This window comes from Rhinoderma darwinii, assembly GCF_050947455.1.
Source record: "Rhinoderma darwinii isolate aRhiDar2 chromosome 2 unlocalized genomic scaffold, aRhiDar2.hap1 SUPER_2_unloc_6, whole genome shotgun sequence".
In the NCBI taxonomy this organism is placed as follows: Eukaryota; Metazoa; Chordata; class Amphibia; order Anura; family Rhinodermatidae; genus Rhinoderma; species Rhinoderma darwinii.
The window spans coordinates 692,428-709,937 of NW_027461729.1; the positions used below are offsets into that span (position 1 = coordinate 692,428).

Genomic DNA, 17,510 nt, shown 5'->3' on the forward strand with positions numbered 1-17,510 from the left:
AGCTGGCTCTGGCTCCTGAGGTCTCCACTATGACACGTGCAAAGTTCCGTCTGAACTTTATATAAGACGGTGCGGCTCAGTCAGTCACTCAGTGTTGCCTGAGAGGGCAACACTGCAACAGCCGGCCCCCAGGCTGTCTTTTTTTTGCACAGCTAGTTGCCTCCAGGAGGCCACAAGAGGGAGACAAGGGACTGCAAAATGGAAAATAGGCATCCACCAACTTTACAGACAACTTGTTCTCTTTGCTCCTACAACCTCCATCCTTGCACAGTTTGTTATTCTTCCAGGTAACATAGTAACAAATCCAAATTGCTGCTCTCTTTGTAGGCAAGCAAGGGTTTGTTGCAACTGCAATTCTTACTTCTTCTTGAAATGTAGGGACCACAGTACATTCCATCACATCCATCTAGTGTACACAGGTAGGTCCATTGTGACGGGCGGGCGGGCTGGCTGCTTTAATGGCTGTTTGCTGTTCCCCTACTCCACTCCACTATTTGACTATGGTGCTGCATCAATCAGTGGCTGGCTCAGGTGCAGCTCTTTAACCTACCTAGGAGGGAGGGCGGAGAGAAGACAAGGAAGGTGAATGAGCTGTTCCAATGTGAAATGCCGGAAACACAGAAACACAGACGACACAAAACAAGAGGTGGCAATGTATTAATTAATTGCATTTAATAAATTAGCTCATTATCACACATGACTGTACAAATGCATTGTCCAACAGGTGTTGAAATAATGGGATTAAAAGGGGAGATCCCATCCGAAAGACAAAAACAATGGCAAACACAAAAAGCACTTTTGGAATCTGATTTTAGTAAACACATAAGGAAAGGGTGCACCGGTCCTGGAAATACTGCAATACCAGGTCAATGCGTGGAGTGGACAGAGCAAGCTCTATTTCCATCTCCCTGTTCTAAAAATCCATTTAATATATGGTCCCCAGATAGGGGACGTATCAGATATTAAACTGGTAAGAACAGATACTACACTTGATCTTAGCCAAAAGGCCGAGAAGCGATAACCCGAACATGCCGCGCGTTATGCTTCTTTTGCTTGCACCACAATGCAGTGCTGAAAGAGGAGGAATCAACATAAAAACGCCTTCCTGGCAACGCCCAAATGCCCTCCTGCCGTGCAAACACTGGCAGCAGCAGCAGCAGCAGCAGCAGCAGTAAGTGCATGCCCACTGCCACCCCTTCTCCTTTCACACCTTGTATCAGCTTTAATCCAGTCCAGTGCTGCCTGCTGAGCAGCACTGACCAACACTGCCTGGGCCCAGGCTTTTATCTCTAAGGCCACATTATGATGTCAGAAAGCTGGCTCTGGCTCCTGAGGTCTCCACTATGACACGTGCAAAGTTCCGTCTGAACTTTATATAAGACGGTGCGGCTCAGTCAGTCACTCAGTGTTGCCTGAGAGGGCAACACTGCAACAGCCGGCCCCCAGGCTGTCTTTTTTTTGCACAGCTAGTTGCCTCCAGGAGGCCACAAGAGGGAGACAAGGGACTGCAAAATGGAAAATAGGCATCCACCAACTTTACAGACAACTTGTTCTCCTTGCTCCTACAACCTCCATCCTTGCACAGTTTGTTATTCTTCCAGGTAACATAGTAACAAATCCAAATTGCTGCTCTCTTTGTAGGCAAGCAAGGGTTTGTTGCAACTGCAATTCTTACTTCTTCTTGAAATGTAGGGACCACAGTACATTCCATCACATCCATCTAGTGTACACAGGTAGGTCCATTGTGACGGGCGGGCGGGCGGGCTGGCTGCTTTAATGGCTGTTTGCTGTTCCCCTACTCCACTCCACTATTTGACTATGGTGCTGCATCAATCAGTGGCTGGCTCAGGTGCAGCTCTTTAACCTACCTAGGAGGGAGGGCGGAGAGAAGACAAGGAAGGTGAATGAGCTGTTCCAATGTGAAATGCCGGAAACACAGAAACACAGACGACACAAAACAAGAGGTGGCAATGTATTAATTAATTGCATTTAATAAATTAGCTCATTATCACACATGACTGTACAAATGCATTGTCCAACAGGTGTTGAAATAATGGGATTAAAAGGGGAGATCCCATCCGAAAGACAAAAACAATGGCAAACACAAAAAGCACTTTTGGAATCTGATTTTAGTAAACACATAAGGAAAGGGTGTACCGGTCCTGGAAATACTGCAATACCAGGTCAATGCGTGGAGTGGACAGAGCAAGCTCTATTTCCATCTCCCTGTTCTAAAAATCCATTTAATATATGGTCCCCAGATAGGGGACGTATCAGATATTAAACTGATAAGAACAGATACTACACTTGATCTTAGCCAAAAGGCCGAGAAGCGATAACCCGAACGGGCCGCGCGTTTTGCTTCTTTTGCTTGCACCACAATGCAGTGCTGAAAGAGGAGGAATCGACATAAAAACGCCTTCCTGGCAACGCCCAAATGCCCTCCTGCCGTGCAAACACTGGCAGCAGCAGCAGCAGCAGCAGTAAGTGCATGCCCACTGCCACCCCTTCTCCTTTCACACCTTGTATCAGCTTTAATCCAGTCCAGTGCTGCCTGCTGAGCAGCACTGTCCAACACTGCCTGGGCCCAGGCTTTTATCTCTGAGGCCCCATTATGATGTCAGAAAGCTGGCTCTGGCTCCTGAGGTCTCCACTATGACACGTGCAAAGTTCCGTCTGAACTTTATATAAGACGGTGCGGCTCAGTCAGTCACTCAGTGTTGCCTGAGAGGGCAACACTGCAACAGCCGGCCCCCAGGCTGTCTTTTTTTTGCACAGCTAGTTGCCTCCAGGAGGCCACAAGAGGGAGACAAGGGACTGCAAAATGGAAAATAGGCATCCACCAACTTTACAGACAACTTGTTCTCCTTGCTCCTACAACCTCCATCCTTGCACAGTTTGTTATTCTTCCAGGTAACATAGTAACAAATCCAAATTGCTGCTCTCTTTGTAGGCAAGCAAGGGTTTGTTGCAACTGCAATTCTTACTTCTTCTTGAAATGTAGGGACCACAGTACATTCCATCACATCCATCTAGTGTACACAGGTAGGTCCATTGTGACGGGCGGGCGGGCAGGCTGGCTGCTTTAATGGCTGTTTGCTGTTCCCCTACTCCACTCCACTCCACTATTTGACTATGGTGCTGCATCAATCAGTGGCTGGCTCAGGTGCAGCTCTTTAACCTACCTAGGAGGGAGGGCGGAGAGAAGACAAGGAAGGTGAATGAGCTGTTCCAATGTGAAATGCCGGAAACACAGAAACACAGACGACACAAAACAAGAGGTGGCAATGTATTAATTAATTGCATTTAATAAATTAGCTCATTATCACACATGACTGTACAAATGCATTGTCCAACAGGTGTTGAAATAATGGGATTAAAAGGGGAGATCCCATCCGAAAGACAAAAACAATGGCAAACACAAAAAGCACTTTTGGAATCTGATTTTAGTAAACACATAAGGAAAGGGTGCACCGGTCCTGGAAATACTGCAATACCAGGTCAATGCGTGGAGTGGACAGAGCAAGCTCTATTTCCATCTCCCTGTTCTAAAAATCCATTTAATATATGGTCCCCAGATAGGGGACCTATCAGATATTAAACTGATAAGAACAGATACTACACTTGATCTTAGCCAAAAGGCCGAGAAGCGATAACCCGAACGTGCCGCGCGTTTTGCTTATTTTGCTTGCACCACAATGCAGTGCTGAAAGAGGAGGAATCGACATAAAAACGCCTTCCTGGCAACGCCCAAATGCCCTCCTGCCGTGCAAACACTGGCAGCAGCAGCAGCAGTAAGTGCATGCCCACTGCCACCCCTTCTCCTTTCACACCTTGTATCAGCTTTAATCCAGTCCAGTGCTGCCTGCTGAGCAGCACTGACCAACACTGCCTGGGCCCAGGCTTTTATCTCTGAGGCCACATTATGATGTCAGAAAGCTGGCTCTGGCTCCTGAGGTCTCCACTATGACACGTGCAAAGTTCCGTCTGAACTTTATATAAGACGGTGCGGCTCAGTCAGTCACTCAGTGTTGCCTGAGAGGGCAACACTGCAACAGCCGGCCCCCAGGCTGTCTTTTTTTTGCACAGCTAGTTGCCTCCAGGAGGCCACAAGAGGGAGACAAGGGACTGCAAAATGGAAAATAGGCATCCACAAACTTTACAGACAACTTGTTCTCCTTGCTCCTACAACCTCCATCCTTGCACAGTTTGTTATTCTTCCAGGTAACATAGTAACAAATCCAAATTGCTGCTCTCTTTGTAGGCAAGCAAGGGTTTGTTGCAACTGCAATTCTTACTTCTTCTTGAAATGTAGGGACCACAGTACATTCCATCACATCCATCTAGTGTACACAGGTAGGTCCATTGTGACGGGCGGGCGGGCGGGCTGGCTGCTTTAATGGCTGTTTGCTGTTCCCCTACTCCACTCCACTATTTGACTATGGTGCTGCATCAATCAGTGGCTGGCTCAGGTGCAGCTCTTTAACCTACCTAGGAGGGAGGGCGGAGAGAAGACAAGGAAGGTGAATGAGCTGTTCCAATGTGAAATGCCGGAAACACAGAAACACAGACGACACAAAACAAGAGGTGGCAATGTATTAATTAATTGCATTTAATAAATTAGCTCATTATCACACATGACTGTACAAATGCATTGTCCAACAGGTGTTGAAATAATGGGATTAAAAGGGGAGATCCCATCCGAAAGACAAAAACAATGGCAAACACAAAAAGCACTTTTGGAATCTGATTTTAGTAAACACATAAGGAAAGGGTGCACCTTGTCCTGGAAATACTGCAATACCAGGTCAATGCGTGGAGTGGACAGAGCAAGCTCTATTTCCATCTCCCTGTTCTAAAAATCCATTTAATATATGGTCCCCAGATAGGGGACGTATCAGATATTAAACTGATAAGAACAGATACTACACTTGATCTTAGGCAAAAGGCCGAGAAGCGATAACCCGAACGTGCCGCGCGTTTTGCTTCTTTTGCTTGCACCACAATGCAGTGCTGAAAGAGGAGGAATCGACATAAAAACGCCTTCCTGGCAACGCCCAAATGCCCTCCTGCCGTGCAAACACTGGCAGCAGCAGCAGCAGCAGCAGTAAGTGCATGCCCACTGCCACCCCTTCTCCTTTCACACCTTGTATCAGCTTTAATCCAGTCCAGTGCTGCCTGCTGAGCAGCACTGACCAACACTGCCTGGGCCCAGGCTTTTATCTCTGAGGCCCCATTATGATGTCAGAAAGCTGGCTCTGGCTCCTGAGGTCTCCACTATGACACGTGCAAAGTTCCGTCTGAACTTTATATAAGACGGTGCGGCTCAGTCAGTCACTCAGTGTTGCCTGAGAGGGCAACACTGCAACAGCCGGCCCCCAGGCTGTCTTTTTTTTGCACAGCTAGTTGCCTCCAGGAGGCCACAAGAGGGAGACAAGGGACTGCAAAATGGAAAATAGGCATCCACCAACTTTACAGACAACTTGTTCTGGAAGCCCTCAGGCGTATAGCCGTTGGGCTCATGACTGTGCGGCACAGCGGGGGTTAAAAGGGAGCCAACAGGCAGGACAGGGGGGGTAGAGCAGGGAGCAGGTAGCGTGTGTAAGGAATCGTAATGGTATAAGGACCCGCCTCTATGGGCGTTCCGGAGGCGGGCTGTGGGCGGGGGGGACCCTCCCGGCAGGGCAGAGGTTTCTTAAGGCAGCGGAGGGCGGCCATCTTTCTCTTCTGGCCGTTTGCGTGTCCACGGTGGTGAGTAAACTTACCTCGGGAACATGAACCGGCAAGAGTTAGAGGAACTTATCCGCTTTCGCCTGCATAATGAGGGTTCGGTATGGCTGCGGTCTCTGTTAGACGAGACTGGGGCACCCGAACTTTCTGGAAGCAGTCAGCTCCCCGCGAGGCGTTCGGGGCGTCGCTCTAGGCCGCCGGTGCGGTTGTCTCCCTCCGGTACCCAGCGAGTTCGGGCAGAGGCCCCTAATCGGGTGGCGCAGGCACAGTTAGGTCCCGCGCAGCAGATATCGCAAGACCGGCAGGAGGACGTGATCCCCCCGTCTCCAGGCCCGGCTAGTTCCACTGGACTAGGAAGGGCTCGGCCTAGGGCAGCAGTACGGCCACCGCTGGGGTGTACACAGGCTAATCCGGCAGCGACTCTCCTTCCAACAGGTCGTGGGATGGGAACTAGAAGCAGCACCAGAGGGTCAGTCCCACAGCACATCCCACCGAGCGCTGCTACGGGAGGGTGGCATGAAACGTCACCCCCCCATTGGATGTGGCGGACAGCGATTCAGTGGGTGACAGTGAGGAGGATTTCTTTCACTGCGGACAGGATCCGCCAGGAGTGACGCAACCGGCACCACTACCGCCGCCTCTTCCCGCGACTGCTGTGGAGGCACTGGTCGTTTCTACGGCCGGGGGTCCTAGTCTTGCGGCTACGGATGGTATTGAGCGGGCGTCGTCAGTCAGCTCAAGGGGCACCAACAGGACTCGGCGATCCCGCTCACGGCGGTCTTCCAGACGCCGCTCCTCCAGGCGCAGCAGGCGGCGATCGCGACGTAGACGCACTCCTTCATCCTCAAGTTCCGGATCATCGAGCTCTTGCACTGGGTCGTCCCATCACGGCAGGCGCCGCAGCCATGACGGGCGTCGCCATAGCACACGGGCGTCCGGTCGCCGAAGGTCCGCGAGCGTAAGGATGGGAGAGGTGCCTGTAGCATCCTCTGCACCTGCTCCTCCCCCACCGCCGCCTTCAACGGCTCTGGTTCCAGCGCCAGCTTCTGGACGCAGTGAGTATGATTGCCTTCGGGCTTGGGGTTCGGGGGCCACATCTGATGTTGAAATTTTGAATGTATTACGATCCCTGTTGGCGGGTGGGGTGACGGCCCTCCCCACCCCGGCACCGATGGAGGTACCAAAAACGCTAGTGGAAGCATCTACGTCTATGACCGGCCCTTCCTTACCCGCCTTCAGGGATACGTATTTTTGTGGGATCCCCCCTCTTGGAGCTCATTTATCGGATGATACCCGGGAAAAAATAGCGCGTAATGAGTATGTGGATATTTGGTCCTTGGTGTCTGTGGACTCGGCTACCGTCGACAGGGAACGTCGTTTTGAAAGAGGGGTTCCGACCAAGCCCAAGGTAGCGAGAACTTTTAATAATTGGGTGCAAGCGTTTGCGGTGTTAGGATGTGTAGTTTCACAGAGTAACCCGGAAAAATCATTCCAACTTTTTGTGTATTTAGATACGGTTTTTAGTGCTTATAAGTCTCATGGGGGCACGGCGTGGTGGCGGTATGATGAGGAGTTTCGCAGGCGCATGTCACAAAAACCGGAGGTGGGTTGGGACACTAAGGCAACGGATGTGTGGCTCAGGCTTATGATGTCGCAACGCCCCTTTCAGCCCGGGGCCCCTTCCCCACCTACATTTCCAGCCGCGGGGGCTGGGGCCCTCAATAGTAAGCGCAACGGGTCCTGCTGGCTTTTCAATGAGGGACACTGTAAATTTTACGCTTCCTGCAAGTTCAAGCATGAATGCTCATCCTGTGGCGCCGCCCACCCAGCCGTGCGGTGTAGTCGGCGCAGCACCCAAGGCCCCCGTCCCAATAGTACGGGTAGGATCGAAGATGTTGCCATGGCTAAACCGGTACCCCAAGATGGGGGAAGCCGCCTTGCTTAGGACGGGCTTTTCGTTCGGTTTCTTTATCCCTTTCGTTTTCAACTCGGCGCCCCTTTTTTCGGGAAATTTAAAATCGGCGTCTGAGTTCCCTGAGGTCGTCAGGGCCAAGGTGGAAAAGGAGGTGGAGTTGGGCCGGATGGCTGGCCCCTTCTCGGTCTTACCGTTCACTAACTTACGGGTGTCCCCTTTAGGCGTAGTTCCCAAGAAGGAGCCAGGAAAATTTCGTTTAATACACCACCTGTCATACCCCAAGGGGCGTTCGGTGAACGACGATATAGATAAGGACCTGGCGGCAGTATCCTATGTATCTTTTGACAGGGCAGTTGAATTAGTATGCCAGGCGGGCCAGGGTGCTCTCATGGCTAAATCCGATGTGGAATCCGCGTTCAGATTGCTGCCGGTCCACCCTGATTGTTATCACTTACTCGGCTGCCAGTTGCAAGGGCAAGTGTTTTATGATATGTGCCTACCTATGGGATGCTCCATTTCCTGTTATTATTTCGAGGTTTTTAGTTCTTTCCTAGAGTGGGTTTTGAGAGACGTTACGGGTTGTAAGTACACTACACACTACTTAGACAATTTTCTTTTCGTAGGCCCCGCCAGTTCGACACGTTGCCAATTGTTGCTTGATTCGTTTCGCAGTATAGCGGGGCGATTCGGTGTTCCCCTTTCGGAAGAAAAAACTGAGGGACCTACTACGGTTTTGTCTTTTCTGGGAATCGAGATTGATTCGGTGCAGATGGTGTTCCGTTTGCCAGCGGACAAGGTCTCGAAATTGAGGTCTCACCTGTCCGCGGCTATAGCGGCCAAAAAGTTGCAGCTAAAGCAGGTTCAGTCACTATTGGGTTTGTTGGTGTTTGCAAGCAGGGTCATGCCCATGGGCCGTATTTTCTCGCGTCGGTTGTCGTTAGCCACGGTTGGGGCTCGGTCCCCTACACACCATGTGCGCATTACTGCAGGGCTGAGGAGTGACTTACAGGTGTGGGTTAATTTCATAGCTGAGTATAACGGGCGTACGTGCTGGCGTACCCCTCCGGTGTCCAGCCACGAGATTCAGTTGTTTACTGACGCCGCTGGGGGTGCTGGTTTTGGCGCGATTCTCGGTTCATCTTGGTGTGCTTCTCCCTGGCCTCCAGCGTGGCGGGATCGGGGCTGGTGCAGGAATTTGACGCTCCTCGAATTATTTCCTATCATAGTTGCGGTTGAGCTGTGGGGAGGAAGAATGTCTAATTCATCAGTGGTATTTTGGTCAGATAATGCTAGTGTGGTTCATGCTGTAAATCACTTAACCTCTTCTTCTCCCCCTGTGGTTGTGTTGCTCAGGCGTCTTGTTTTAAGATGCCTCCAACACAACATCAATTTCAGGTCCAGGCATATTCCCGGTATTTGTAATAAGGTTGCTGATGCTTTGTCGCGTTTTAATTGGCAGGCGTTCCGTTCACTTTGCCCACAGGCGGACTCGGCAGGGGCCACCTGCCCGGACTCGTTGTGGAAGATGATGGACTTCAGTTGACCCCCCTTGTGAGAGCATCGCTCGCACCATCCACTTGGGCGGCATATGGTAAGGCGTGGAACGAGTGGCTGGAGGTGGTGGGGGAGCGGCCCTTGGGGCCGGACGCGGCTAATCTTAAGTCTTATGTGTTGTCGTATTTGAATAAATTATTTCAGCAAGGGGTTTCGGGTGCGATAGCGCAGCGGCGACTCTCGGGTTTGGCCTTCTTTTTTAAATTGCGCGAGTGGCCGGATGTTACCAAGTTCTGTTTCATAACACAGGCGTTAAAGGGATGGAAGAAGTCCGCGGTCAGGCGCGAGTCGAGGCGTCCGGTCTCTTACCCAATTTTAATAAAACTGTTACAGGAGTTGCCTGTCGTTTGTTCTTCTCCCTTTGAAGTTAAGTTGCTCACTGCGGCGTTTATATTGGCCTTTTTCGGTGCCCTACGCATTTCCGAATTGGTAGCCATGGCGGCCACCCGCCCGGGGGGCCTGTTGGCTGACGACGTGGTGGTGGCTAGTGCCGGCGTCCGTGTTCGCATACGTAGGTCCAAGACAGATACGTTTGGGAAGGGTTGTTGGATTTCTCTGCGGCCGGTACCTGGGCCGGCCTGCCCGGTTCAATCCATTTCACAATACGCGCGGGCCAGGGTGCCCGGGGCCCAGTTCCTAGCCCATGCAGATGGCAAACCTCTTACCAGGTTCCAGTTCACGGCGGTGTTCAGGTCCGCCTTATCCAGGGCTGGTTTTCCCCCTATGGAGTTTGGTACTCACTCATTTAGGATAGGTGCTGCTACTACGGCCAGCGAGTTGGGTTTGCCCGATGGGGAGGTGCGGCGCATAGGGCGCTGGCGTTCAGAGTGTTTTGCTGGTTATATTCGCCCGGATTTGATTTTACATTAATACTATGTTTATTGCAGGTCCTCGTCCGGTTGTTTGGATTATCGGCCATTCCTATGTTTTTTGGGCTGAACGGCGGGCTTCGATACGGCCAGGAGGTCTTTCGTTGGGGATCCTAGGAGCTGATGTGCACTGGAGAGGAATTCGGGGACTGAGATGGTTGGAGGTCTTACCGGAAGTGGTGACGATTAGTAGGCAGCGGGCGGCTCCTACTGTGTTGGTGATACACGTGGGAGGGAATGACCTGTGTTCGGTGCGGTTGGGCGAGCTGATAGCGTTGATTCAGTCTGATTTAGAAAGGTTTACGTCATTCTTCTCCCAGTTGGTTTTGGTATGGTCTGAGGTGATTCCGCGGGCGGAATGGGCGGGAGCACGGGACCTTAACGCTATCGAGAGGGGGAGGCGCCTGTTGAACACCAGGGTCTCGAGGTATGTCAGAGCTGGTGGGGGGGTGGTTATTCGGCATAGGCAGCTGGAAGGGGATAATAGATGTTTGCTGTTGCCGGATGGGGTGCACCTCACGGAGATTGGGCTGGACATCTTTTTGTCCGGTATCCAGGATGGCATGGAGGAGGCTTTGTTCAGGTTGACCGGGGGTCGTGGGGGAGGAGGGGTGCGCAGTTGAGAGTGCGCATCCTCCTCGTGGCGTTATTTTGTTATAAGGAAAGTGACCTACATGCCCTGCCCTAGGCAGGCTGGCATACGGGTATGAAACGGTTAATAAGTTATGTGGAAATTGGATAATAAAGAAATAATAAATAAAGCTGTGGCCGACCCTCGAGTCAACCCACGTTAAAAGGAAATTGGTGTCGGTCTAATTATTTAAGGGTAATAGTAAACCCCCTCCCCCCTGGCCTTTGGAGGATGGTGGCATGCGCACAGTCCTGGAAGCCCTCAGGCGTATAGCCGCTGGGCTCATGACTGTGCGGCACAGCGGGGGTTAAAAGGGAGCTAACAGGCAGGACAGGGGGGGTAGAGCAGGGAGCAGGTAGCGTGTGTAAGGAATCGTAATGGTATAAGGACCCGCCTCTATGGGCGTTCCGGAGGCGGGCTGTGGGCGGGGGGGACCCTCCCGGCAGGGCAGAGGTTTCTTAAGGCAGCGGAGGGCGGCCATCTTTCTCTTCTGGCCGTTTGCGTGTCCCACCCTCCCTCCTTATGTTTGGGTGGTGAGTGCCTCACGGGATCGATTGGTAAAAAAAAAAAAAAAAAAAAAAAAAAAAAAAGGTGGGGGGGGGAAGGAAGGGCTTAGGACAAGTTAAACGGTTATTTTCATGAGCGGTTAGGGCGATTGGTGCTATTTTGGAATTTTGTAATGCGTGTGATGGGGATGATATGGTTCTGGCTAAGTGGTGGTGAACATGATAAAGGTTGGGGTGTTCATATGTCACAGCAGGCGTTATTTTGTTATAAGGAAAGTGACCTACATGCCCTGCCCTAGGCAGGCTGGCATACGGGTATGAAACGGTTAATAAGTTATGTGGAAATTGGATAATAAAGAAATAATAAATAAAGCTGTGGCCGACCCTCGAGTCAACCCACGTTAAAAGGAAATTGGTGTCGGTCTAATTATTTAAGGGTAATAGTAAACCCCCTCCCCCCTGGCCTTTGGAGGATGGTGGCATGCGCACAGTCCTCCTTGCTCCTACAACCTCCATCCTTGCACAGTTTGTTATTCTTCCAGGTAACATAGTAACAAATCCAAATTGCTGCTCTCTTTGTAGGCAAGCAAGGGTTTGTTGCAACTGCAATTCTTACTTCTTCTTGAAATGTAGGGACCACAGTACATTCCATCACATCCATCTAGTGTACACAGGTAGGTCCATTGTGACGGGCGGGCGGGCAGGCTGGCTGCTTTAATGGCTGTTTGCTGTTCCCCTACTCCACTCCACTATTTGACTATGGTGCTGCATCAATCAGTGGCTGGCTCAGGTGCAGCTCTTTAACCTACCTAGGAGGGAGGGCGGAGAGAAGACAAGGAAGGTGAATGAGCTGTTCCAATGTGAAATGCCGGAAACACAGAAACACAGACGACACAAAACAAGAGGTGGCAATGTATTAATTAATTGCATTTAATAAATTAGCTCATTATCACACATGACTGTACAAATGCATTGTCCAACAGGTGTTGAAATAATGGGATTAAAAGGGGAGATCCCATCCGAAAGACAAAAACAATGGCAAACACAAAAAGCACTTTTGGAATCTGATTTTAGTAAACACATAAGGAAAGGGTGCACCTTGTCCTGGAAATACTGCAATACCAGGTCAATGCGTGGAGTGGACAGAGCAAGCTCTATTTCCATCTCCCTGTTCTAAAAATCCATTTAATATATGGACCCCAGATAGGGGACGTATCAGATATTAAACTGATAAGAACAGATACTACACTTGATCTTAGGCAAAAGGCCGAGAAGCGATAACCCGAACGTGCCGCGCGTTTTGCTTCTTTTGCTTGCACCACAATGCAGTGCTGAAAGAGGAGGAATCGACATAAAAACGCCTTCCTGGCAACGCCCAAATGCCCTCCTGCCGTGCAAACACTGGCAGCAGCAGCAGCAGCAGTAAGTGCATGCCCACTGCCACCCCTTCTCCTTTCACACCTTGTATCAGCTTTAATCCAGTCCAGTGCTGCCTGCTGAGCAGCACTGACCAACACTGCCTGGGCCCAGGCTTTTATCTCTGAGGCCCCATTATGATGTCAGAAAGCTGGCTCTGGCTCCTGAGGTCTCCACTATGACACGTGCAAAGTTCCGTCTGAACTTTATATAAGACGGTGCGGCTCAGTCAGTCACTCAGTGTTGCCTGAGAGGGCAACACTGCAACAGCCGGCCCCCAGGCTGTCTTTTTTTTGCACAGCTAGTTGCCTCCAGGAGGCCACAAGAGGGAGACAAGGGACTGCAAAATGGAAAATAGGCATCCACCAACTTTACAGACAACTTGTTCTCCTTGCTCCTACAACCTCCATCCTTGCACAGTTTGTTATTCTTCCAGGTAACATAGTAACAAATCCAAATTGCTGCTCTCTTTGTAGGCAAGCAAGGGTTTGTTGCAACTGCAATTCTTACTTCTTCTTGAAATGTAGGGACCACAGTACATTCCATCACATCCATCTAGTGTACACAGGTAGGTCCATTGTGACGGGCGGGCGGGCGGGCGGGCGGGCTGGCTGCTTTAATGGCTGTTTGCTGTTCCCCTACTCCACTCCACTATTTGACTATGGTGCTGCATCAATCAGTGGCTGGCTCAGTTGCAGCTCTTTAACCTACCTAGGAGGGAGGGCGGAGAGAAGACAAGGAAGGTGAATGAGCTGTTCCAATGTGAAATGCCGGAAACACAGAAACACAGACGACACAAAACAAGAGGTGGCAATGTATTAATTAATTGCATTTAATAAATTAGCTCATTATCACACATGACTGTACAAATGCATTGTCCAACAGGTGTTGAAATAATGGGATTAAAAGGGGAGATCCCATCCGAAAGACAAAAACAATGGCAAACACAAAAAGCACTTTTGGAATCTGATTTTAGTAAACACATAAGGAAAGGGTGCACCGGTCCTGGAAATACTGCAATACCAGGTCAATGCGTGGAGTGGACAGAGCAAGCTCTATTTCCATCTCCCTGTTCTAAAAATCCATTTAATATATGGTCCCCAGATAGGGGACGTATCAGATATTAAACTGATAAGAACAGATACTACACTTGATCTTAGCCAAAAGGCCGAGAAGCGATAACCCGAACGTGCCGCGCGTTTTGCTTCTTTTGCTTGCACCACAATGCAGTGCTGAAAGAGGAGGAATCGACATAAAAACGCCTTCCTGGCAACGCCCAAATGCCCTCCTGCCGTGCAAACACTGGCAGCAGCAGCAGCAGCAGCAGTAAGTGCATGCCCACTGCCACCCCTTCTCCTTTCACACCTTGTATCAGCTTTAATCCAGTCCAGTGCTGCCTGCTGAGCAGCACTGACCAACACTGCCTGGGCCCAGGCTTTTATCTCTGAGGCCCCATTATGATGTCAGAAAGCTGGCTCTGGCTCCTGAGGTCTCCACTATGACACGTGCAAAGTTCCGTCTGAACTTTATATAAGACGGTGCGGCTCAGTCAGTCACTCAGTGTTGCCTGAGAGGGCAACACTGCAACAGCCGGCCCCCAGGCTGTCTTTTTTTTGCACAGCTAGTTGCCTCCAGGAGGCCACAAGAGGGAGACAAGGGACTGCAAAATGGAAAATAGGCATCCACCAACTTTACAGACAACTTGTTCTCCTTGCTCCTACAACCTCCATCCTTGCACAGTTTGTTATTCTTCCAGGTAACATAGTAACAAATCCAAATTGCTGCTCTCTTTGTAGGCAAGCAAGGGTTTGTTGCAACTGCAATTCTTACTTCTTCTTGAAATGTAGGGACCACAGTACATTCCATCACATCCATCTAGTGTACACAGGTAGGTCCATTGTGACGGGCGGGCGGGCGGGCGGGCGGGCTGGCTGCTTTAATGGCTGTTTGCTGTTCCCCTACTCCACTCCACTATTTGACTATGGTGCTGCATCAATCAGTGGCTGGCTCAGTTGCAGCTCTTTAACCTACCTAGGAGGGAGGGCGGAGAGAAGACAAGGAAGGTGAATGAGCTGTTCCAATGTGAAATGCCGGAAACACAGAAACACAGACGACACAAAACAAGAGGTGGCAATGTATTAATTAATTGCATTTAATAAATTAGCTCATTATCACACATGACTGTACAAATGCATTGTCCAACAGGTGTTGAAATAATGGGATTAAAAGGGGAGATCCCATCCGAAAGACAAAAACAATGGCAAACACAAAAAGCACTTTTGGAATCTGATTTTAGTAAACACATAAGGAAAGGGTGCACCGGTCCTGGAAATACTGCAATACCAGGTCAATGCGTGGAGTGGACAGAGCAAGCTCTATTTCCATCTCCCTGTTCTAAAAATCCATTTAATATATGGTCCCCAGATAGGGGACGTATCAGATATTAAACTGATAAGAACAGATACTACACTTGATCTTAGCCAAAAGGCCGAGAAGCGATAACCCGAACGTGCCGCGCGTTTTGCTTCTTTTGCTTGCACCACAATGCAGTGCTGAAAGAGGAGGAATCGACATAAAAACGCCTTCCTGGCAACGCCCAAATGCCCTCCTGCCGTGCAAACACTGGCAGCAGCAGCAGCAGCAGCAGCAGTAAGTGCATGCCCACTGCCACCCCTTCTCCTTTCACACCTTGTATCAGCTTTAATCCAGTCCAGTGCTGCCTGCTGAGCAGCACTGACCAACACTGCCTGGGCCCAGGCTTTTATCTCTGAGGCCCCATTATGATGTCAGAAAGCTGGCTCTGGCTCCTGAGGTCTCCACTATGACACGTGCAAAGTTCCGTCTGAACTTTATATAAGACGGTGCGGCTCAGTCAGTCACTCAGTGTTGCCTGAGAGGGCAACACTGCAACAGCCGGCCCCCAGGCTGTCTTTTTTTTGCACAGCTAGTTGCCTCCAGGAGGCCACAAGAGGGAGACAAGGGACTGCAAAATGGAAAATAGGCATCCACCAACTTTACAGACAACTTGTTCTCCTTGCTCCTACAACCTCCATCCTTGCACAGTTTGTTATTCTTCCAGGTAACATAGTAACAAATCCAAATTGCTGCTCTCTTTGTAGGCAAGCAAGGGTTTGTTGCAACTGCAATTCTTACTTCTTCTTGAAATGTAGGGACCACAGTACATTCCATCACATCCATCTAGTGTACACAGGTAGGTCCATTGTGACGGGCGGGCGGGCGGGCGGGCTGGCTGCTTTAATGGCTGTTTGCTGTTCCCCTACTCCACTCCACTATTTGACTATGGTGCTGCATCAATCAGTGGCTGGCTCAGGTGCAGCTCTTTAACCTACCTAGGAGGGAGGGCGGAGAGAAGACAAGGAAGGTGAATGAGCTGTTCCAATGTGAAATGCCGGAAACACAGAAACACAGACGACACAAAACAAGAGGTGGCAATGTATTAATTAATTGCATTTAATAAATTAGCTCATTATCACACATGACTGTACAAATGCATTGTCCAACAGGTGTTGAAATAATGGGATGAAAAGGGGAGATCCCATCCGAAAGACAAAAACAATGGCAAACACAAAAAGCACTTTTGGAATCTGATTTTAGTAAACACATAAGGAAAGGGTGCACCGGTCCTGGAAATACTGCAATACCAGGTCAATGCGTGGAGTGGACAGAGCAAGCTCTATTTCCATCTCCCTGTTCTAAAAATCCATTTAATATATGGTCCCCAGATAGGGGACGTATCAGATATTAAACTGATAAGAACAGATACTACACTTGATCTTAGCCAAAAGGCCGAGAAGCGATAACCCGAACGTGCCGCGCGTTTTGCTTCTTTTGCTTGCACCACAATGCAGTGCTGAAAGAGGAGGAATCGACATAAAAACGCCTTCCTGGCAACGCCCAAATGCCCTCCTGCCGTGCAAACACTGGCAGCAGCAGCAGCAGCAGCAGTAAGTGCATGCCCACTGCCACCCCTTCTCCTTTCACACCTTGTATCAGCTTTAATCCAGTCCAGTGCTGCCTGCTGAGCAGCACTGACCAACACTGCCTGGGCCCAGGCTTTTATCTCTGAGGCCCCATTATGATGTCAGAAAGCTGGCTCTGGCTCCTGAGGTCTCCACTATGACACGTGCAAAGTTCCGTCTGAACTTTATATAAGACGGTGCGGCTCAGTCAGTCACTCAGTGTTGCCTGAGAGGGCAACACTGCAACAGCCGGCCCCCAGGCTGTCTTTTTTTTGCACAGCTAGTTGCCTCCAGGAGGCCACAAGAGGGAGACAAGGGACTGCAAAATGGAAAATAGGCATCCACCAACTTTACAGACAACTTGTTCTCCTTGCTCCTACAACCTCCATCCTTGCACAGTTTGTTATTCTTCCAGGTAACATAGTAACATATCCAAATTGCTGCTCTCTTTGTAGGCAAGCAAGGGTTTGTTGCAACTGCAATTCTTACTTCTTCTTGAAATGTAGGGACCACAGTACATTCCATCACATCCATCTAGTGTACACAGGTAGGTCCATTGTGACGGGCGGGCGGGCGGGCGGGCGGGCTGGCTGCTTTAATGGCTGTTTGCTGTTCCCCTACTCCACTCCACTATTTGACTATGGTGCTGCATCAATCAGTGGCTGGCTCAGTTGCAGCTCTTTAACCTACCTAGGAGGGAGGGCGGAGAGAAGACAAGGAAGGTGAATGAGCTGTTCCAATGTGAAATGCCGGAAACACAGAAACACAGACGACACAAAACAAGAGGTGGCAATGTATTAATTAATTGCATTTAATAAATTAGCTCATTATCACACATGACTGTACAAATGCATTGTCCAACAGGTGTTGAAATAATGGGATTAAAAGGGGAGATCCCATCCGAAAGAC

At 50.0% G+C, this 17,510-nt stretch overlaps 8 non-coding genes across 8 annotated transcripts; all 8 read right to left on the reverse strand.

The window, feature by feature from the left end:
- Window positions 1-828: 828 nt before the first annotated feature.
- On the reverse strand, window positions 829-1,019 carry LOC142681712 (U2 spliceosomal RNA). Its single transcript, XR_012853590.1, has one exon. It is a non-coding gene; the product is annotated as a U2 spliceosomal RNA (small nuclear RNA).
- Window positions 1,020-2,146: 1,127 nt separating this feature from the next.
- LOC142681704 (U2 spliceosomal RNA) lies at window positions 2,147-2,337 on the reverse strand. The gene has a single exon (XR_012853583.1). It is a non-coding gene; the product is annotated as a U2 spliceosomal RNA (small nuclear RNA).
- Window positions 2,338-3,463: 1,126 nt separating this feature from the next.
- Window positions 3,464-3,654, reverse strand: LOC142681657 (U2 spliceosomal RNA). The gene has a single exon (XR_012853541.1). It is a non-coding gene; the product is annotated as a U2 spliceosomal RNA (small nuclear RNA).
- Window positions 3,655-4,769: 1,115 nt separating this feature from the next.
- On the reverse strand, window positions 4,770-4,961 carry LOC142681752 (U2 spliceosomal RNA). Its single transcript, XR_012853626.1, has one exon. It is a non-coding gene; the product is annotated as a U2 spliceosomal RNA (small nuclear RNA).
- Window positions 4,962-12,292: 7,331 nt separating this feature from the next.
- On the reverse strand, window positions 12,293-12,484 carry LOC142681754 (U2 spliceosomal RNA). Its single transcript, XR_012853628.1, has one exon. It is a non-coding gene; the product is annotated as a U2 spliceosomal RNA (small nuclear RNA).
- Window positions 12,485-13,610: 1,126 nt separating this feature from the next.
- Window positions 13,611-13,801, reverse strand: LOC142681570 (U2 spliceosomal RNA). The gene has a single exon (XR_012853462.1). It is a non-coding gene; the product is annotated as a U2 spliceosomal RNA (small nuclear RNA).
- A 1,129-nt stretch (window positions 13,802-14,930) lies between these two features.
- LOC142681571 (U2 spliceosomal RNA) lies at window positions 14,931-15,121 on the reverse strand. Its single transcript, XR_012853463.1, has one exon. It is a non-coding gene; the product is annotated as a U2 spliceosomal RNA (small nuclear RNA).
- Window positions 15,122-16,249: 1,128 nt separating this feature from the next.
- LOC142681572 (U2 spliceosomal RNA) lies at window positions 16,250-16,440 on the reverse strand. The gene has a single exon (XR_012853464.1). It is a non-coding gene; the product is annotated as a U2 spliceosomal RNA (small nuclear RNA).
- Between the last annotated feature and the right edge of the window lie 1,070 nt (window positions 16,441-17,510).